The following is a 23,781-nucleotide window of genomic DNA, read 5'->3' on the forward strand; positions in this document are numbered from 1 at the left end:
CGTGTATGGAGCTGAGAATTCATGAGTGATGCCCAAAGTATCAAGATAAGTGTCGAGGTCAGTGTTCTTGAATTCAATGCCATTGTCACTTCTGATGTGCTTGATCTTGACGCCATAGTTGTTCATGGCTCGATTTGCGAAGTGTCTGAAGACATCCTGCACTTCAGTCTTGTAGAGGATTATATGTACCCATGTATATCTTGAATAATCATCAACAATGACGAAGCCATAGATATAAGCAGTAGTAGTAAGAGTTGAGTAGTGAGTGGGACCGAAGAGGTCCATGTGTAGCAGTTCGAAGGGTTGAGTCGTTGTCATGATTGTCTTCGAGGGATGCTTGGCCCTCGTCATCTTTCCAGCTTCACAGGCACCGCATAAGTGATCCTTCTTGAACTTGACGCCCTCGATGCCTATGGCATGCTTCTTCTTTGCAAGAGTGTGCAAGTTCCTCATGCCAGCATGCCCGAGCCTCCGATTCTAGAGCCAGCATCCTGAAGCTTTTGCAAGAAGACATACGGCAAGCTGTGGTCCTACTGAGAAATCTACCATGTACAAATCATCTTTCCCATACCCTTCAAAGACTAGAGATTTTTTAGATTCCATTAGAACAAGGCAACGATATTTTCCAAACATCACAATCATGTTTAAATCGCAAAGCATTGAGACAGACATTAAGTTGAAACCAAGGGATTCAACAAGCATCACTTTATCCATGTGCTGATCCCTTGAGATTGCAACTCTACCTAGACCCAATACCTTGCTTTTACCAGTATCAGCAAATGTGATGTGACTCTTGTCTGATGGACGTAAGGTTCAGTCCATGAGAAGACTTCGCTTGCCAATCATGTGATTAGTACATCCACTATCAATAATCCATTCTGAAGCAGCTAGTGTCATACCCTACAGTGCAGTTAGGGGGATAGGCTTCACGAAGAGAATTGTGAAGCATAAACATTTGATGAGCAAGTGGATTATGAAAACTTAGATCGAGGTTAGGACTGATAGGGGAAGTAGCAAGCGAATCAGGAACAAAATACATAATAAGACCATTTGGGCATTTGATCTTGCACCCTACAAGATGTTTAAGGTCCCCAGCAATAGCTTCAGACGCATTTGATTTTCGGCTGGAGACCCTTCCCTGCAAAAGAGAGTTAAGCTTTCTTAGCCACCCACATCTTCAAGGGTGGCTTCGAAGCAATGAGTCTAAGTGCAGCATCTGAGAACTTTGGCTTTGGAGCCCTAGCAAATAGTCTTGCAGGTGGACAATAGTACTCATAAGAATAAGCAGAGTAGTTCTTGGTCTTATGAACATGGCGGTTTGATAAAACACGCTCATATTCATAGGCTTGAGTATGGTTTCCCTGCAAAACATTTGCGTTAGTGTGACTCAGGTGAGTCCTCTGTCTGTATGAAGCCCGTGGTCTGGGGTTTGTCTTCTTCACTTGTGGTGTCATGACGACATTCACAGGAAGATTCTCCAGACACCTTTTCGGCACCCAGACTTTCTTCATAGGTGGCCCATTCCTGCAGTTAGTACCAATATACCTGGCAAACACTTCACCATTCTGATTCTTAAACAGTTTATAGTTTGCATCAAAGGATTCATCAATAATAATGGGATTAGCACAAGTGAATCCAGATAGGGTGGATGGATCCACTGAAGGTTCCTTTGCAGCAACCCATGTGGTTTTGGGGTACTGCTCAGGTTTCCAGTAAGAGCCATCAGCATTAATTTTCCTTTCGAACCCAACACCTTCTTTCCTAGGGTTTTGGTTCAGGATCTGCCTTTTGAGGACATCACATAGTGTCTGATGCCCTTTGAGACTTTTGTACATCCCTGTTTCAAGCAATGTCTTCAACCTAGCATTTTCATCAGCAATAGCAGTGGCATCCTGAAAGTGCGTTATATCGACTAGAGGGGGGGTGAATAGGCGATTTTTATGAAAGTCTTCAATACGTGGAAGTTATGAAGACAAACGATAGAAATAAACCTATTACCCTGCAGCGGAAGGTAGACTACACTAGGCAAGCCATAGTCAAGTATTCAATAGAGTGAAAGCACAATGACTTAATAGCAGCAATGTAGTAAGGATCAGGTAGGAAGATATTATGAAGCCATACAGAACACGCAGTCACTCAGTGAAGACAAAAGATAGTGCAAACATACAATGACTTCACAAGGAGTAACAGTAAGTAATGGGAAGGGAAGATGAAACCAGTGACTCGTTGAAGACAATGATTTGTTGGACCAGTTCCAGTTGCTATGACAACTGTACGTCTGGTTAGGGCGGCTAGGTATTTAAACCTTAGGACACACAGTCCCGGACACCCAGTCCTGAACACGCAGCTCAGGACACCCAGTCCTCACCATATTCCCCTTGAGCTAAGGTCACACAGACCTCGCCCAATCACTCTGGTAAGTCTTTAAGGTAGACTCCCAAACCTTCACAGACTTCGTTCACCGACAATCCACAGTGTCTCTTGGATGCTCAGAACGCGACGCCTAACCGGCTGGAGGATGCACAGTCCTCAAGTGTAATAAGTCTTCAGATCACACAGACAAGAAGACTTAAGTGATGCCTAATTCTCTTTGGCTCTGGGTGGTTAGGGCTTTATCCTCGCAAGGAATTCTCTCTCAAAGGCTTCGAGGTGGGTTGCTCTCAAACGACAAAAGCCGTACTCTCAATCTGAGCAGCCAACCGTTTATGGTTGTAGGGGGTGGGCTATTTATAGCCACTTGGCAACCCGACCTGATTTGTCCGAAATGACCCTGGGTCACTAAGGAACTGACACGTGTTCCAACGGTCAGATATCAAACTCACACGGCAACTTTACTTGGGCTGCAAGCAAAGCTGACTTGTCCGACTCTGGACAAGATTCGCTCTCATAGCCTTCACTCGAAGACATAGGTTTTGGTTAGGCATCACTTCAGTCATTCTGACTGGTTCTCTTGGACCCCACTTAATAGTACGGTGGTTCCTATGACTCAACACAAAATAAAGAGAACTACGAAAGATCTAAGTCTTCGAGCTCCATAGGCTTCATGTGGTGTCTTCTCTTGTCATAGTCTTCAATGTGAATATCTACATATACCACCTTTGACTTCAATGTCTTCATACATTTTTAGGGGTCATCTCTGGTAGGAAAACCGAATCAATGAGGGACTTCCACCTGTGTTATCCTGCAATTCTCACAAACACATTAGTCCCTCAACTAGGTTTGTCGTCAATACTCCAAAACCAACTAGGGGTGGCACTAGATGCACTTACAATCTCCCCCTTTTTGGTGATTGATGACAAACTAGTTGAAGTTTTCAACGGGGAATATAATCTGTGAACTTGTAAAGGATAAGGAATTGTCTTCATAAGTTGCAAGGGCTCCCCCTGAAGATGTGCATATAAGTAATTTGCTTTTGGAATGCAAATGCACATGGCAGGTTGTACTTGTGGAGATCCACTTCAACTTATGATGACAATCCACTATGCATGTGAAGGTATATGAAGATAATGACATGCATAATGGAAAATGGATGTCTGCAGAATGATCTAAGTGCGGAATTTATCGTCGCATATGCGGAATTTATCATCGCAAAATAAGGTGGCAGATAAGTAGCAGACGACCATCGAGTTTAAGTGTTACAACTCAAAGAACCAAATGTAGCAAAATGAGAGTTGTGATCACGAAGCAAAATATAAAGCACCCGCCCATATGGACCCGCTTGAAGACTATCAACCTCATATGCTTCTCCCCCTTTTGTCAGTAAGGACCAAAAAGGTTTGAAGACATAGGGCATCTACTCGTTCCCATGAGGAGTAGGTGAAGTAGCAGGGTCGTTGGTGGTGTTTGGCGGTGCAGAAGAGCTTGGAGCAGAGTCGAAGCATGCTGAAGGAGGTGGCGGTGAAGTAGCATTGTCTTCATCCTCGATAACTCTGGCAGTCACAGTTGCAGCAGAGGAAGAGAACTCAGAGTCTTCAAGGGATGGAGTTCGTCGCAGCACAGCCCTTCGAGGAGGTGTGGATTCAAACTTGAATCTCTCAATGAATCCATCCTCTTGAAGATCATCTTCAGAACACATCATCGTTATCCCTTTCCATGTGCCGCGAGAGGTTTCATGGGCAACAAAAGCATTCTTGGTGGCAAGATTGCGAATGCGATTAACATCCACCAAGAGGCTTTGCATCTGACGCTTCAGCCAGTCATGATGCCTATCCTGTTTCTGATGAAGAGCCACAAGAAGCTCTCGGTTGTTGAGAACACGAGTGCGCTTCTTGGGTCATGGAGCAGTTGTACTATCAGTGGCTTCAGTGGAAGCAGGATGTGGTGCACGTGTAGTGCCAGCCAAAGGATACACATGTGTGACTGCTTCAACTCCTTCAATGTTCTGAGAGAAACTCTGATGCTCTGCATTCTGAAGACTTATAGGTTCCTTGGCAGGCTTAGGATAGATGGCTTCAATAGAGATATCCACATCAGGCAGAAAAATCCGATGATTGCGAGCAGATGGCTGATATGAGATAGCGGAGTGAAGTTTGATTAGCCGCATTACCCATGGGGCATAGAACTTCAAGCCAAACAGATCAGAGCCTGATGCAGCAAGTTGGCGAATGAAGAAGTCCTGTGCATTGAAGCATTTTCCATGAAGAATATAGAAGACCAAAGTCTTCATTGCACCCTCAAGTTTGGCATTTGGAGAGTGCCCTTTGATGGGCTAGAGAGTTCGCCTGATGATGTGATAAATGGTTCTTGGCAGATACTCAAGGTCTTCAATGAAGAACTCCGTGGGATAAGCAGCATCTTTGGGCAATGGCTTCATCATGCTGAGCATCTGACTCATATCAGGTTCAGGCTTTTGAAAGATGCTCTCAATAGCTTCACTATGAAGTTGACAGCCATGCTCATAGAGATCGCCAGGAGTGGGCAAACCAGTGAGCTCAATGATGTCAAAGGCTTTAGCTTCGTGATGAACGTTTCCTGTCATCCACTCCAAGACCCAAGTCTTCGGATCTCTGCTATATCCGCGGATGTGAAGTGTGGCATAGAATTGGAGCAGCAACTCTTCATTCCAATGCTCTTGGTCAGTAACGAACGGCAGCAGTCCAACTTCCTTGAAGCAATACAAAGCTTCTTCCAGACAGGGCAGACCAGCTATAGCTTCAATGTCAAGGCGCTTGTGTTGGAAGATGCGACCTTGGTTGTAAAGAATGCATGAGTAATAGCTTCGCTGTGGATAGCTCCAGAACCGATCAGATGATATTCTTTCCCTTGAGTAGGGGTTCCTGGAGCTATCGATGAATGTGTTGTCCGCTCTGAAGCCATTGATATTGAAGGAGCCAGGTGCTAATGCAGGACCTGGGAACCTTGGCAATCTTGGGATTGGCTTCTGTACCTGAGGCATGTGCTCAACATGATAGTCGAACTGGGGACCAGCAGCAGACTCAGGAACAGAAGTGGCGGGATCAGTGGCTTCGCTGTCTTCTGATGCTTTTGTTGGGGAGGGCTCCACATTAGCTTCATTGGTGGTGGTGGCAGCCGCAAGATTTTCAATCACGTTCTCCTTGAGAACTGCTTCTTGGTGGGACAGGGGAGTGGCAACTTGTGGGACTTCTTCTTCCGCGGCTGATGCAGCCGAATCGTCTTCAGCAGAGACTTGAGGCCTTGTACCTTTGTGAAGCCTGCGCAACGCAGGCGACGCCTGTGGAGTTGGAGTTTGCTGGGCCTCAAAGTCTTCTTCCTCTTGTGGGCGATCCGCCCATGAAGCATTCTGTGCAATTGGCGTCAGTGGACGACCAATGCTGATGAGTTCGCTATTCTCGAGCTGAGGAAGGACTGCACCATCTTCTACATGGTCATGTTGACCAATGTCTTCAGCAGTGATGGGATCAGCTGCTGGAAAGTCTTCAGCTTCATGAGCCTCTGTGGAAGCAGGCTCATGGATTGTCAGTTGACATTCAGCGTCAGGATAAACCATAGAAATAGGTTCAACTATCAAAGGCTCTGTGGGAGCAGCCCGATCTTTCTTGGTCTTCCTCTTCTTCTTGGAGGGGGTAGTAGGAGAGGCTTCAGGATGTTTCCTCTTCCTGGCTTCAGCCTCAGCAGTCCTCGTCTTCTTTAGCTCTGAAGCGGTTGACCGGCCTTTTGGCTTCGAGCCAGTCAGTCTAGTTGGGAAGACAATGGGAACTGCTTCCTGCCTTGGTGCGTCGGGTTCAGCCGTAGCGGGCTTCTTCTTCTTTGCGGCCATCCTGGGGTCGATGCCAGGACGCCCAAGGGCCTTGCGCTTCTCAGCCTCATTGTAGGCTTGCACACATCTGTCAGCCAGAACCATCATGCGCTCACGCGAACCCTGAGCTTCTGCACGTTTCTTTAGAAAGGCTTCCTTTAGCTCGTGCATCATAATCTTGAAGTTCTTCACTTCTTGCACGCTGAGCTTGGCCATATGCTTCTTGAACTGAGCCTTTTCATAGTCAATCTTTTGCTTCAGTTCAACAATGCGCTGGGCGACAGCTAGCTCTGAAGCAATGGCGCCTTGGAAGGCGACACTGAGGCCAATGGGTAGTTGCAGATCTTCAAAGCTGATGTTTGGCATGTCAAACCACTCGTCAATGAAGTTGTGGATGATGGTTACATCAAAGAGAGGCAGATCATTGAAGATTTCTGCTTCTGCTTTGCTCTTGATGAGTTGCTCAAGAGCGTCATCTGCAAGATCTTCATCACTTGACAGATCGATGGCATCATTGCGCAGAATGGCAGCAGCTGTTAGCTCTTGGCCGGTGTGTGGCAGAGGCATCTTGACCTTCTAGGGCTTGGAGATGCGTGATAAGTCTTCGGACTGCACACTGTCTTCAGGAGGTGCAGTTGCTAGTGGCTTCGCCCGTGAGATTTTTGGTGAAGGGGCAGGCTTTGAAGCTTTAGGCTTCTTCAACTTCTTTGTCTTCGGCGCTGCAGGCGCTTCATCTGATTCAGCGTCAGCTGCAGGCTCATTCACTGCAGTCCCTTGAACCAAGATATGGGTGATGAGGCCTTCAAGGTTGTAGAAAGGACGGATGACATTGGGTTCTGCATCTCGTGTGCCATCAGCCCTTGGAGCTGAGGGACCAGGGTTAAAGTCTACTCCCAATGTCTTCTTGTTTTGCTTTGCTGAGTTCTGGGCAAACTGGAAGTTGCGCTTGAACAGATTGTCATCACGACACCATAGTAGTGACGATGGGTGTGCATCAGCAGGCTGTGGCCCACGAACCATGCAGGGATAGAAGCCTTGTTCAATGGCTTCATCTCTGGACCTGGGTAGAAGATTCTTGTATAGGATGTCTCCCCACGGTCTCTTGATGGCATTTTTCTCAGCGTATTCCTGGTTTACAAATCGGTATTTGAACCATTGTTCTGCCCAATATCTTCGAATCCATTGGATTCGGGTCTTGCGTTGATTGTAATCCTCTTCAGGATCTGTCTTGTACAGTTCTGAGAGGTCATCTGGCAGATCTGTAGATGTTTCTCCATGACGCTTTCTTCCACCCTTCCTTGCTGTTTTCTCTGAAGCCATAAACTTTAAACTGAAAGGCTTCAACACGTTCAAAGGCTTCAAAGGTTTTCGCTTGCTGGACAAACAGGAACTTGCTTCGGGAGAATTTATGTGATGCTGTAAGAATTCGGCAAATGAATGCAGACTATGAGAACCAAAGGATTCTCCCACGGACATGTACCTGTGAAAGCATTAAGGTGCGAGGGAAGGGGAAGAGGTCATATGCATTCTCAGAAGATTTTGAAGATAAATCAGTTTAGAAGACATTGACCTCATCGTGCGAAGACATTCACTCATAGATAAGGAGTTGGTTCCAGATTTGTACGAATCCACAGATCAGTACAAGTGAGGAATCTAACTACTTTGTGAAGCATAAGTGAATATACTAGGCATGTTATGAGATGCAGTATGAGAGAGATCTAACTTGTGTGAATAGAAACTGCTTGTGGTATAAAGTGACAAAGCCATAGGATCAACGGTGCCGTAAAAAGGAAGTTTTATTTACCACACTAAGAACTGCTAGACGGAGTTGAAGATGAGGCCGAGCAGTTCAATCTTCTGTGCCCTAACTTGGCGACGGAGGACACCTACGGCGACGGCGGAGAGGACGATGTCCGCGGTCGGCGTGAAGACGGCGTCGGAGAGGTTGCGGCAGCGAAGCGCTTCGTCGCCGGCGTCGTCGAGGGCTAGCGGTGGCGCTAGGGTTCATGCGAGAGTGGAAGAAGAGATAATGACCACCGTGAAGTGTGTATTTATAGGCACAGGGGCGGCACTGCGTTATTACACAGGTGCCCCTGGCGATTCGCATCTGAGGAACACGTGGCCATTATGCGGAATTTTGGGGTTTGTTCCACGTCCCACACACGCCTGGATTATCGGGTGGTCGTTCCTACTTCTCCGGGTTTCATGTGGAGGAATGAGCATTGAAAATGGACTTAATGGTTGTCTCTGTATCTTCTGCTGACAAGGACGCAGAGAAGACATTCGACAGTTTCAATATAATGCATATGATTTGGAGAGATAGAATTTGAGATAGAAAGCATAGAGAGGTTAGGGTCCGATCACATTCACTTAGTTCAAAAGATTCAACAAGAAGACATAGCTATAAGTGAATGCTGTAGAGGACAGAACACTAGTATATATATATATATATCTATATAATCAACATAGTGAATATAATCATGAAGATATGTTGAGATTTAATCCAAGCTAAATGTGAAGACATAGCAAATGTAACGCCATGAGTGAAACACTTCAAAAAAGAACATTTGGTGGTGGCGTTACCCACCGTATAGGAAGTATTAGACCCAGACACGGCGCACAATTATCGTGGCGCTCCGAAGTCAAATTCCACATTAATGTATTCATACTTAGAATGTATGTCTTCATTGATTGAAGATATACTTTACTTCGTGTGTTGCACATCTAAGTCATCAATATGCATAAGGGTTCGGATGTGTGCCTGATCACAGGACATTTGAGGATTCCAGGATATTTAGCTCACACCGTAACTTGCAAAATCTCTTCTCATCCAAGGGCTTGGTGAAGATATCTGCCAATTGCTCTTCAGTGTTGACATGTATGATATCAATATCTTCCTTCACAACATGATCTCTGAGAAAGTGATGACGAATTTCAATGTGCTTTGTCTTCGAGTGCTGAACTGGGTTGTTAGCAATCTTGATGGCGCTTTCGTTGTCGCAGTAGAGTGGCACTTGCTTCAGATGAATGCCATAGTCCTTGAGTGTTTGCTTCATCCACAGAAGCTGAGCGCAGCAAGATCCAGCAGCAATGTATTCAGATTCAGCAGTGGAGAGAGATACACAGTTCTGCTTCTTTGAAGACCAACATACAAGTGATCGTCCCAGGAAGTGACATGTGCCTGATGTAGACTTGTGATCAACTTTGTCACCAGCATAATTAGCATCCGAGAATCCAACCAGATCAAACTCTGAGCCCTTTGGATACCATAATCCTAGAGTTGGGGTGTGAGCCAAATATTAAAGAATTCGCTTCACAGCTAAGTGATGCGACTCCTTTGGTGCCGCTTGAAATCGAGCACACATGCAAACACTAAGCATAATATCTGGCCTAGATGCACATAGATAAAGTAAAGAACCAATCATGGAGCGGTATACCTTTTGACCGAACTCTTTACCATTATCGTCGGGACCCAGATGATGTTTGGCTGGCATTGGTGTCGTGAAGCCTTTGCAGTCTTGCATACCGAACTTCTTCAGGCAATCTTTGAGATACTTCTCTTGAGATATGAAGATGCCGTTGCATTGTTGTCGTATTTGAAGACCGACGAAGAACTTCAGCTCTCCCATCATAGACATCTGATATTGCCCTTGCATCATATATCCAAACTCTTCACTGTACTTCTGATTGGTGCAGCCGAAGATAATGTCATCCACATATATTTGGCACACAAACAGTTCACCATCATATGTCTTCGTGAAGAGAGTGGGGTCTAGGGAACCAGGTATGAAGCCTTTGCTCTTCAGGAAGTATTTGAGTGTGTCATACCAGGCCCGAGGGGCTTGTTTGAGGCCATACAGTGCCTTGTTGAGCTTGTATACCATGTCAGGATGTTTTGGATCTTCAAAGCCAGGCGGTTGTGCAACATACACTTCTTCTTCAATCTTGCCATTGAGAAAAGCACTCTTCACATCCATTTGATATAGAAGTATGTTATGATGTTTTGCATAGGCCAGCAGTATTCGTATGGCTTCAAGTCTAGCCACAGGAGCAAATGTTTCATCGAAGTCAATGCCTTCCACTTGAGTATATGCTTGAGCAATGAGACGAGCTTTGTTTCTGACAACTTGACCATGCTCATCTTGCTTGTTGCGGTATATCCATTTGGTGCCTATTATATTGTGCTTCCGTGGATCAGGACGCTTAACCAGTTCCCATACATTATTCAGCTCAAACTGATGAAGCTCTTCTTGCATAGCTTGAATCCATTCAGGTTCCATGAAGGCTTCTTCAACTTTCTTGGGTTCTGTTATTGAGACGAATGCGAAGTGCCCACAGAAATTTGCTAGCTGAGTTGCCCTTGAACGAGTGAGTGGGCCGGGTGCATTGATGCTAACAATTATTCTTTCAATCTGCACTTCATTGGCAACGCGAGGATGTACATGGTGAAGATTTTTCTCTTGCTGATCATTGTCGTTGTTAGAAGGAATGTCTTTGGGCTGAGCATTGTCTTCATGTTGATCAGGTGCTGAGATGATAAGTTCTTCTTCAGGATGAGCTTCAGAAGGTATAATTTCTCCAGTTCCCATTAGCTTGATTGATTCACTGGATGGAACTTCATCTAGCACATTTGGCAGTTGCTCTCTTTGTGAACCATTGGTCTCATCGAACCGCACATCCACTGTTTCAACCACTTTGTAATGAAAGAGATTGAAGACTCTGTAGGAGTGCGAATCCTTTCCATATCCAAGCATAGAACCCTCATGTGCTTTTGGTGCAAACTTTGAGGTGTGATGTGGGTCCTTGATCCGGCACCTCGCTCCAAATACTCTGAAGTAACTGACATTTGGCTTCTTGCCAGTAAGGAGCTCATAAGATGTCTTGTTCAGAAGCTTGTGAAGATAAACACGATTGATTGTATGGCATGCAGTATCAATGGCTTCAGGCCAGAATTTTCTTGGAGTCTTGTATTCATCTAGCATCGTTCTGGCCATCTCAATGAGTGTTCTGTTCTTGCGTTCGACGACGCCATTCTGCTGTGGCGTGTACGGGGCCGAGAATTCATGTGTGATGCCCAAGGTATCAAGATATGTATCAAGGCCAGTGTTCTTCAATTCAGTGCCATTGTCACTTCTGATGTGCTTTATCTTGGCGCCATAATTGTTCATAGCTCGATTGGCGAAGCGTCTGAAGACATCCTGCACTTTAGTCTTGTAAAGGATTATGTGCACCCAAGTATATCTAGAATAATCATCAGCAATGACAAAGCTATAGAGACAAGCAGTAGTAGTAAGAGTTGAGTAATGAGTGGGACCAAAAAAATCCATGTGAAGCAATTCGAAGGGTCGGGTAGTGGTCATGATTGTCTTCGAGGGATGTTTGGCCCTCGTCATCTTCCCTGCTTCACAGGCACCGCATAAGTGATATTTCTTGAACTTGACGCCCTCGATGCCTATGACATGCTTCTTCTTTGCAAGGGTGTGGAGGTTCCTCATGCCAGCATGCCCTAGCCTCTGATGCCAGAGCCAGCATTCTGAAGCTTTTGCTAGAAGACATACGGCAAGCTGTGGTCCTGCTGAGAAATCTACCACGTACAAATCATCTTTTCGATACCCTTCAAATACTAGAGACTTGTCAGATTCCATTAGTACAAGGCAACGATATTTTCCAAATATTACGATCATGTTCAAATCGCAAAGCATTGAGACAGACATTAAGTTGAAGCCAAGGGATTCAACAAGCATGACTTTATCCATGTGTTGATCCCTTGAGATTGCAACTCTACCTAGACCCAATACCTTACTTTTACCAGTGTCAGCAAATGTGATGTGGCTCTTGTCGGATGGACGTAAGGTTGAGTCCATAAGAAGGCTTCTTTTGCCAGTCATGTGATTTGTACACCCACTATCAATAATCCATTCTGAAGACGCTGGTGTCGTACCCTACAGTGCAGTTAGGGGGATAGGCTTCACCAAGACCATTGTGAAGCAAAAACATTTGACGAACCAGTGGGTTATGAAAGCTTAGATCCAGATTAGGACTAATACAGAGAGTAGCAAGCGATTCAGGAACGAAGTACATAGTAAGACCATTCGGGCATTTGATCTTGCGCCCTACAAGATGCTTAAGGTCCCCAGCAATAGCGTCAGATGATTTTGGTTTTCTGCTGGAAACCTTTCCCTGCAAAAGGGAGTTAAGCTTTCTTAGCCACCCACATCTTCAAGGGTGGCTTAGAAACAATAAGTCTAAGTGCGGCATCTGAGAATTTTGGCTTTGGAGCCCTAGCAAACAGTCTTGCAGGCGGACAATAGTACTCATAAGAATAAGCAGAATAGTTCTTGGTCTTATGAACATGGCGGTTTGATGAACCGCTCTCATATTCATATGCCTGATTATGGTTTCCCTGCAAAACATTTGCATTAGTGCGACTCAGGTGAGTCCTCTGTCTGTATGAAGCCTTTGGACCATATGAAGCCTTTGGTCTGAGGTTTGTCTTCTTCATGTGAGGTGTCATGATGACATTCACAGGAAGATTCTTTAGACACCTTTTCGGAACCCAGATTTTCTTCATAGGCGGTCCATTCCTGCAGTTAGTACCAATGTACCTGGCAAACACTTCACCATTCTGATTCTTAAACAGTATATAGTTTGCATCAAAGGATTCATCAATGATAATGGGGTTAGCACAAGTGAAGCCAGATAGATTGGATGGATCTGCTGAAGGTTCCTTTGCAGCAACCCACATGGTTTTGGGGTACAGCTCAGGTTTCCAGTAAGAGCCATCAGCATTCATTTTCCTTACGAACCCAACACCCTCTTTCCTCGGGTTTCGGTTCAGAATCTGCTTTTTGAGGACATCACATAGTGTCTGATGCCCTTTAAGACTTTTGCACATCCCTGTTTCAAGCAATGTCTTCAACCTAGCATTCTCATCAGCAATAGCGGTGGTATCCTCAGCAGAGGGGTTAGTTACCACATCAACAGTTGAAGATATTGCAACAGCAGTAGCAGTAGAACATTCAGCAACAGAAGTAGCATTATCACGCTCAATGCATTTAAGACATGGTGGTTCAAATCCTTCCTGAGCGGAACTAATCTGTTTGGCGCGAAGTGACTCGCTTTCCTTTTGAAGATCTTCATGAGCCGTCTCAGTTTCTCAAGATCTTGCTTCCTTTGAAGATAATCATAGGAAAGCTTTTCATGGGTTGTTGAGAGAGTTTCATGACGACTTTCAAGTTCCAGATACTTAACGTGAAGATTTTTTATGTCTTCAATTAAGGACTTAGATCGAGTCATTTCAGCACCTGACAGATCATCGCTTCTGTCTAACAGTTTTTGAATATGTTCCATAGCTTTCTGTTGTTCAGTTGCAATTTTAGCAAGTGTTTTGTAGCTCGGTTTTGAACCACAATCAGAGTCATCGTCACTAGATGTTTGATAGTGAGTAGTGCGTGTGTTTACCTTGGCACCGCGTGCCATGAAGCAGTAGGTAGAAGAGGAGTAGTCCTTGTCATTTGCATCGGTGTCGGTGATGAAGTCATTGTCTTCAGTGCTGAAGATGGACTTGGCAACGTATGATGTAGCCAGACTTGCGACGCCTGAATCAGACTCCTCCTCAGACTCCACCTCCGCCTCCTCAGAAGCGGACTCCTCCTCTGAATCCATTTCCTTGCCAACAAACACACATGCCTTGCCAGATGAGCTCTTCTTGTGTGATGAAGACTTTGAGGAAGACTTGGAAGAAGACTTTGAGTATTTCTTCTTCTTCTTGTCGTCAGAGTCATATTCCTTGCTCTTCTTCTTCTTTTTGGTCTCATTGTCCCACTGTGGACACTCAGAGATGAAGTGGCTAGGTTTCTTGCACTTGTGACATGTTTTCTTCTTGTAGTCATGAGCAGAAGCTTCATCATTTCTTGAGCTTGATCGGGAAGACTTTCTGAAGCCTTTCTTCTTGGTGAATTTTTGGAACTTCTTGACAAGCATAGCAAGTTCCCTTCCAATGTCTTCAGGATCATCAGAACTGCTGTCAGATTCTTCTTCAGATGAGGAGACAGCTTTTGCCTTCAAGGCACGAGTTCGCCCATAGTTTGGACCGTAGATATCTCTTTTCTTAGAAAGCTGAAACTCATGTGTGTTGAGCCTCTCAAGTATGTCAGACGGATCGAGTGTCTTGAAATCAGGACGTTCTTGAATCATCAGGGCTAGGGTGTCAAACGAACTATCAAGTGATCTCAGTAGTGTCTTGACGACTTCATGTTTGGTGATCTCAGTAGCGCCAAGGGCTTGAAGCTCATTTGTGATGTCAGTGAGTCGGTCAAATGTGAGCTGGACATTCTCATTGTCATTTCGCTTGAAGCGGTTGAAGAGGTTGCGAAGGACACTGATTCTCTGATCTCTCTGGGTTGAGACGCCTTCATTGACCTTGGAGAGCCATTCCCAGACCAGCTTAGATGTTTTCAAAGCAATCACACGGCCATACTGTCCTTTGGTCAGATGACCACAAATGATATTCTTGGCAGTAGAGTCCAGTTGAACGAATTTCTTGACATCAGCAGCAGTGACACCTTCTCCAGCCTTGGGAACGCCGTTCTCGACGACATACCATAGGTCGACGTCAATGGCTTCAAGATGCATGCACATCTTATTCTTCCAGTGGGGATATTCAGTTCCATCAAAGACGGGGCTTGCAACGGAGACTTTAATTATCCCTGCAGTCGACATAGCTAAAACTCTAGGTGGTTAAACCGAATCACATAGAACAAGGGAGCACCTTGCTCTGATACCAATTGAAAGTGCGTTATATCGACTAGAGGGGGGGTGAATAGGCGATTTTTATGAAAGTCTTCAATGCGTGGAAGTTATGAAGACAAACGATAGAAATAAACCTATTACCCTGCAGCGGAAGGTAGACTACACTAGGCAAGCCATAGTCAAGTATTCAATAGAGTGAAAGCACAATGACTTAATAGCAGCAATGTAGTAAGGGTCAGGTAGGAAGATATTATGAAGCCATACAGAACACGCAGTCACTCAGTGAAGACAAAAGATAGTGAAAACATACAATGACTTCACAAGGAGTAATAGTAAGTAAAGGGAAGGGAAGATGAAACCAGTGACTCGCTGAAGACAATGATTTGTTGGACCAGTTCCAGTTGCTGTGACAACTGTACGTCTGGTTAGGGCGGCTAGGTATTTAAACCTTAGGACACACAGTCCCGGACACCCAGTCCTGAACACGCAGCTCAGGACACCCAGTCCTCACCGTATTCCCCTTGAGATAAGGTCACACAGACCTCGCCCAATCACTCTGGTAAGTCTTTAAGGTAGACTCCCAAACCTTCACAGACTTCGTTCACCGGCAATCCACAATGTCTCTTGGATGCTCAAAACGCGACGCCTAACCGGCTGGAGGATGCACAGTCCTCAAGTGTAATAAGTCTTCAGATCACACACACAAGAAGACTTAAGTGATGCCTAATTCTCTTTGGCTCTGGGTGGTTAGGGCTTTATCCTCGCAAGGAATTCTCTCTCAAAGGCTTCGAGGTGGGTTGCTCTCAAACGACAAAAGCCGTACTCTCAATCTGAGCAGCCAACCGTTTATGGTTGTAGGGGGTGGGCTATTTATAGCCACTTGGCAACCCGACCTGATTTGTCCGAAATGACCCTGGGTCACTAAGGAACTGACATGTGTTCCAACGGTCAGATTTCAAACTCACACGGCAACTTTACTTGGGCTGCAACCAAAGCTGACTTGTCCGACTCTGGACAAGATTCGCTCTCATAGTCTTCACTCGAAGACATAGGTTTTGGTTAGGCATCACTTCAGTCATTCTGACTGGTTCTCTTGGACCCCACTTAACAGTACGGTGGTTCCTATGACTCAACACAAAATAAAGAGAACTACGAAAGATCTAAGTCTTCGAGCTCCATAGGCTTCATGTGGTGTCTTCTCTTGTCATAGTCTTCAATGTGAATATCTTCATATACCACCTTTGACTTCAATGTCTTCATACATTTTTAGGGGTCATCTCTGGTAGGAAAACCGAATCAATGAGGGACTTCTACCTGTGTTATCCTGCAATTCTCACAAACACATTAGTCCCTCAACTAGGTTTGTCGTCAATACTCCAAAACCAACTAGGGGTGGCACTAGATGCACGTACACATCCTCAGCAGAGGGGTTAGTTACCACATCAACAGTTGAAGATATTGCAACAGTAGCAGCAGTAGAACATCCAGCAACAGAAGTAGCGTTATCATGCTCAATGCATTTAAGACATGGTGGTTCAAATCCTTCCTGAGCGGGACTGATCTGTTTGGCGCGAAGTGACTCGTTTTCCTTTTGAAGATCTTCATGAGCCGCTCTCAATTTCTCAAGATCTTGCTTCCTTTGAAGATAATCATAGGAAAGCTTTTCATGAGTTGTTGAGAGCGTTTCATGACAACTTTCAAGTTCCTCATACTTAACATGAAGATTTTTTATGTCTTTAATTAAGGACTGAGATCGAGTCATTTCATCGTCTAACAGGTCATCGCTTTTGTCTAACAGTTTTTGAATATGTTCCATAGCTTTCTGTTGTTCAGTTGTAATTTTAGCAAGTGTTTTGTAGCTGGGTTTGGAACCATAATCAAAGTCATCTTCACTGGATGTTTGATAGTGAGTAGTGTGTGAGTTTACCTTGGCACCGCGTGCCATGAAGCAGTAGGTGGGAGCGGAGGTGTCCTGGTTATTAGCATCGGCGTCGGTGATGAAGTCATTGTATTCGGTGTTGAAGATGGACTTGGCAACGTAGGCTGTAGCCAAACTTGCAATGCCAGAATCGGACTCCTCCTCAGACTCCTCCTCCGCCTCCTGAGAAGCAGACTCCTCCTCTGAATCCATTTCCTTGCCAACAAACGCACGAGCCTTGCCAGATGAGCTCTTCTTGTGTGATGAAGACTTTGATGAAGACTTGAAAGAAGACTTTGAGTATTTCTTCTTCTTCTTGTCGTCAGAATCATATTCCTTGCTCTTCTTCTTCTTGTTGTTCTCATTGTCCCATTGCGGACACTCAGAAATTTAGTTGCCAGGTTTCTTGCACTTGTGCCATGTTCTCTTCTTGTAGTCATGAGCAGAAGCTTCATCATTCCTTGAGCTAGATCGTGAGGACTTTCTTAAGCCTTTCTTCTTGGTGAATTTCTGGAACTTCTTCACAAGCATAGCAAGCTCCTTTCCAATGTCTCCAGGATCATTAGAACTGCAATCAGATTCTTCTTCAGATGAGGAAGTAGCTTTTGCCTTCAAAGCACGAGTTCGCCCATAGTTGGGACCGTAGATGTCTCTTTTCTCAGGAAGCTGAAACTCATGTGTGATGAGCCTTTCAAGTATGTCAAATGGATGGAGTGTCTTGAAGTCAGGGCGTTCTTGAATCATTAGGGCTAGGGTGTGAAACGAGCTGTCAAGTGATCTCAGGAGTGTCTTGACGACTTCATGCTTGGTGATCTCAGTAGCGCCGAGGGCTTGAAGCTCATTTGTGATGTCAGTGAGTCGATCAAACGTGAGCTGAACATTCTCATTGTCGTTTCTCTTGAAGCGGTTGAAGAGGTTGCGAAGGACACTGATTCTTTGATCTCTCTGGGTTGAGACGCCTTCGTTGACCTTGGAGAGCCAGTCCCAGACTAGCTTGGATGTTTCCAGAGCACTCACACGGCCATACTGTCCTTTGGTCAGATGACCAAAGATGATGTTCTTGGCAGTGGAATCCAGTTGAACGAACTTCTTGACATCAGCAGCGGTGACACCTTCACCAGCCTTGGGAATGCCATTCTTGACGACATACCAGAGGTCGACATCAATGGCTTCCAGATGCATGTGCATCTTATTATTCCAGTAGGGATATTCAGTTCCATCGAAGATTGGGCACGCAGCGGAGACTTTGATTATCCTTGCAGTCGAAATAGCTAAAACTCCAGGTGGTTAAACCGAATCACATAGAACAAGGGAGTACCTTGCTCTGATACCAATTGAAAGTGCTAGTGATCGACTAGAGGGGGGTGAATAGGCGATTTTTATGAAAGTCTTCAAAACATGGAAGTTTCGAAGACAAACGATAGAAATAAACCTATAACCATGCAGCGGAAGGTAGACTACACTAAGCAGGCCATAGTCAAGTATTCAATGAAATGAAAGCACAAAGACTAATAGCAGCTAGGCAGTATAGATCAGAATGGAAGATAGTATGAAGCCAATCAGAACAAGAAGTCACACAATGAAGACAAATAGATAGTGCAAACAGGCAATGACTTCACAAGGACCAATCTGCAAATAAAGAGATGGGAAGGATAGAACCAGTGGCTCGTTAAAGACAATGATTTGTTGGACCAGTTCCAATTGCTGTGACAACTATACATCTGGTTAGGGAGGCTGAGCTTTAACTCAGAAGACCGTGTCTTCACCTTATTCCCCTTGAGCTAAGGACACCCAGTCCTCGCCCAATCACTCTGGTAAGTCTTCAAGGTAGACTTCCAAACCTTCACAGACTTCGTTCACCGGCGATCCACAATGACTCTTGGATGCTCAAAATGCGACGCCTAACCGGCTGGAGGATTCACAGTCCTCAAGTGTAATAAGTCTTCAGATCACACAGACAAGAAGTCTTCAGTGATGCCTAACACTCTTTAGCTCTGGGTGTTTAGGGCTTTATCCTCGCAAGGAATTCTCTCTCAAAGGCTTCGAGGTGGGTTGCTCTCAAACGACAAAAGCCGTACACTAACTCTGAGCAGCCAACCATTTATGGTTGTAGGGGGTGGGCTATTTATAGCCACTAGGCAACCCGACCTGATTTGTCCGAAATGACCCTGGGTCACTAAGGAACTGACACGTGTTCCAACAGTCAGATTTCAAACACACATGGCAACTTTACTTGGGCTACAAGAAAAGATGACTTATCCAGCTCTGGATAAGATTTGCTCTCATTGTCTTCGCTCGAAGACATAGGATTTTGGTTAAGCATCACTTCAGTCATTCTGACTGGTTCACTTGGACCCCAGTTAACAGTACGGTGGTTCCTAGGACTCAACAAAGAAGAAAAAGAACGACGAAACAACTAAATCTTCGCGCTCCACAGTCTTCACGCAATGTCTTCTCTTGTCACAGTCTTCAATGTGAATGTCTTCACATACCACCTTTGACTTCAATGTCTTCATACATTTTTAGGGGTCATCTCTGGTAGGAAAACCGAATCAATGAGGGACTTCTACCTGTGTTATCCCGCAATTCTCACAAACACATTAGTCCCTCAACCAGGTTTGTCGTCAATACTCCAAAACCAACTAGGGGTGGCACTAGATGCACTTACACTATGGTATGATTGTCTGTTTTCCTATGGACTAAAGCCCTCCAGTTTATATAAACACCGGAGGAGGCTAGGTTTACACAAGGTCGGTTATAAAGGAGGAGATATCCATATCCGTATTGCCTAGCTTGCCTTCCACGCCAAGTAGAGTCCCATCCAGACACGGGACGAAGTCTTCAATCTCGTATCTTCATAGTCGAACAGTCCGGCCAAAAGATATAGTTCGGCTGTCCGGAGACCCCCCCTAATCCAGGACTCCCTCACAGGCCTAGGAAAACTTGGATAAGGTCTAGCAGTGAAGGAAAGGGACTTGGTCCCAGGAAGTACAAGTGTGGCAGGTGTGGAAGACTTGGCCACCATGCAAACAAGTGCAAAAACTCAGTTGATGCAGCATTTGGTGAAGATGAACATTGGGGAGCAGAGAATGCAGAAGAGCCAGCAGTGAAAGAGCCAGCAGATCCACTAGAAGTAAATGATGGAACAGATGGAGAGGCAGTACATCCACTAGCAGATCCACTACAAGAGCCAACACCATCATCTACAAATGCTAGTGTAGTCAGGTACATCTATATATTTATTTGTTTATGTTTGTTATCATGCACAAAAGATGAAATGTAATATGTTTGGATATGTTTGCACTTGTGACAGCCCCAGGAAGAATTACAAGAGGGCAGCAGCTAGAGGAGCTTCTCCAGTTAAGAAGCAGACAACAACACCTCAAGTTCCTACTGTACTAGCCCCCAACCCAGCAAAGAACACCAGAAGCAGAAGTAGGCTAGCCCCAAATCTAACTGAGAACACCAGGAGCACGAAACTGAAGTTCTAGTTCTTGTTGTGCCCCAGTATCATTGTGTGTGTCCTGTTGAACTACTAGGTGATGAACTTGTTTGAAGTTGTTGGACTACTGTGTGTTTGAACCTGATGAAGTACTGTGTGTTTTTAGTTGTTGAACTTGTTTGAAGTTGTTGAACTACTGTGTGTTTGAACCTGATGTCATGTTGAACTTGTTTCAAGTTGTGGAATTTGATGCTTGTTCCCTTAATGATATGTGATGCTTGCTTTAATTTGTGGTTGTTCATAATTTGGTCATCTCCCTATTCATGTGCCAACATTACCAAATTTTCATCGACAACGACAATTTGGTCATCTACCTAAGTCATGTAACAATATGAACCAAATTGTCGTCGTCAATGACAATTTGGTCATGTAACAATATGAACCAAATTGTCGTCGTCGGCGACAACTTGGTCATGTACCTAAGTCATCTAACAATATGAACCAGATAGCTTTCATCATCCAACAACAAACTGCATTACATTAAGTTTGGTACATTACTACAAGGGATCCCTTACAACAAACATACTTGATTCACTCACTGCCTTGAAAATGCAACAAGTACAACACATACAATAATTCCAGCAAACAACACTATCCAAACATTGAGCATCTCATCCCTCTCCTTCAGTTTCTTCTTCAAAGCACGGTTCTTCTTTGTCAGCTCCATATTTTCCCTATGCAATTTGTGAGACTTGATCCAGCTGCGTTCAAGCTCTACATGTAGATCTTCAAATGCAAGTGCCACACGTAGTGGAGGAGGGGGGTCAACCGAAACCACCCACTTGCACTCATCTGGTAACTAGTTACATCAAAAAAGAATAACATGTTTAGAAATTTCACATTAGCAGCAACCAAATCGGAAACAAATTGACAATATTAGATGATTACATCAAGTGGGCATCCTAAAAAACACCGGCCAGTGCTAGCCCCTCCCCAAGCCACCCGGCGAGCAGGAACTAGCCCATGACCAGGGCATCGATGCTTGGACCTCGATTCCAAGCCAAAAAATGATTCGTCTGGGTGGTGGTACTCCGAGACAAACTCCACAATCCCAATCCCATCAATGTAAATCAAAAAAGAGCAAAATAAAACCAAATCAGAGAAACCCTAGAATGATATTGGGGTCGAATCCTACTGGAGTGCTTCACTTACCTCTGCATCCAAACCATCCGCGGTCGATGAGCTCGAGGACCCGAAGCTCGTCGTCCGCATCTTCTCCTCCCTTCAATCATCTCCCGCGCCTCTCGATCTGTTCTTCACCAGCGCCTCTGTCTGATTCCCCAAGTGAGCTCAAGGAGGACGAAGCGGTAAAGGGGCAATGGTAACAGGGGCAAAATTGTCCAAAACAGAGCTCCGTATACGGTCAAACGACGCTGACCAAGCGGAACCGTGACGGAAGGGCAAAAACAAAAGAATCCCAAAGTGGCTTGGACAGAATAGGTGAGTTTCTGAAACTAGGGGTAAAACAGACGAGTGGGACACAACTAGGGGCATGAAACTAATTGTCCCAATATTATACAACTTTCATATACGTTTGGCAACTTTTTATACTATTTTTAGGACTAACATATTGATCCAGTGCTCAGTGCCAGTTCCTGTTTGTTGCATGTCTTTTGTTTCGTAGAAAATCCATATCAAGCAGAGTCCAAACAGGATAAAAACTGATGGAGATTTTTTTTGGAATATAAGTGAATTTTGGGAAGTGGAATCAATGCGAGACGATGCCTGAGGGAGGCACGAGGCAGGGGGCGCACCCCTGACCCTCGTGGACACCCCGTAAGGTGGTTTATTACCTTCTTTCGTCACAATAAAGCTAATATCCGGATAAAAATCGTGTTCAAATTTCAATACAATCGGAGTTACGGATCTCCGGGAATATAAGAAATGGTGAAAGGCCAGATCTGGGAGCGCATAAACAGAGAGAGAGACAGAGAGATGATGACCCACAAGTATAGGGGATCTATCATAGTCCTTTTGATAAGTAAGAGTGTCGAACCCAACAAGGAGAAGAAGGAAATGATAAGCGGTTTTCAGTAAGGTATTCTCTGCAAGCACTGAAATTATAGGCAACAAATAGTTTTGTGAAAAGATAATTTGTAATGAGCAACAAGTAACAAAAGTAAATAAAGTGCAGCAAGGTGGCCCAATACTTTTTGTGGCAAAGGACAAGCCTGGACAAACTCTTATATAGAGAAAAGCGCTCCCGAGGACACATGGGAATTATCGTCAAGCTACCTTTCATCACGTTCATATGATTCGCGTTCGGTACTTCGATAATTTGGTATGTGGGTGGGCCGGTGTAGCGACCAGACCTCAAACAGTCTGATCTCTGTGCTCCGGTGTCATCCCTGGATCAGTAATGCTGACACCACATAGTACTCGGAGGATTTATAGCAGAGTAGCAATCACACACTTATTACATCGAGTGTCTCAAAAGAGAACTTATTACAATAAATATGGCTTAAGGCCATCTAATAACGATAACAGTGGAAGGCTTGGAAGATAAGTGAGTCCATCAACTCCAACGGCATCACTGAGTATAGAACCACGACCTAAAAACTCCTTAATCGTTGTCTGAAAAGTCTGCAACATTACCGTTGCAGCCCGAAAACGGGTTAGCACATGGAATATGCTGGCAAGGTAACACATAGAGAGTAATGGAATGTAACAGCTATACTATATGCATATTTGGCTGGTGGAAAGCTCCATGGTTACAGTTTTGCGTAAAGCCAATTTTTCCCTACTTTAAAGGAATAAAATTTAATTACTATCATGGTGGTTGTTAAACATTGAGAATGGTTGACAGCATTCTCAATCCCAATTAAGCATCATCATTAAACATAACCCAACAAAATTAATTTAGAGTAACATGTTGAGATTCACATGAAAATCCAAGTACTAGATACTCAAGATGTCCATAACCGGGGACACGGCTAACCATGATTAGTTTATTACACTCTGCAGAGGTTTGCGCACTTTTCCCCACAAGACTCGATCGCCTCCGTTTGGTTTGTCACACTACATGGTGTTTGAGAAGACGGATGACCGAGACATAGTCTTTCAGAAGCGCTAGCACCTTACGATTGGGTAGACCGTAACACCTACATCCCCTACATCTGCTAGTCTACCACTGTAAGAGTTCGCACAACTTAGTCAACTATGCTAGAGCCCATAATAGCTTGTGGCTGCACACGGAAGTTCCTAGTATGAATAGTCTCATGATCCCTTTGAGCCTGGGTGGCGGTCCAAAAAAAACAGGCAAGTCCTGGAATACCCAGGTGCCTCAATCCACCCAGATGTTTGTTTAAGTTGCCACCTTAGATAAACCATTAATTAACAATCTCACATCTGTCATGGATTTCACTCACCCAATCCACGTCTACTAGCATAGCA

Source organism: Triticum urartu, chromosome 6 (assembly GCF_003073215.2).
Source record: "Triticum urartu cultivar G1812 chromosome 6, Tu2.1, whole genome shotgun sequence".
NCBI lineage: Eukaryota > Viridiplantae > Streptophyta > Magnoliopsida > Poales > Poaceae > Triticum > Triticum urartu.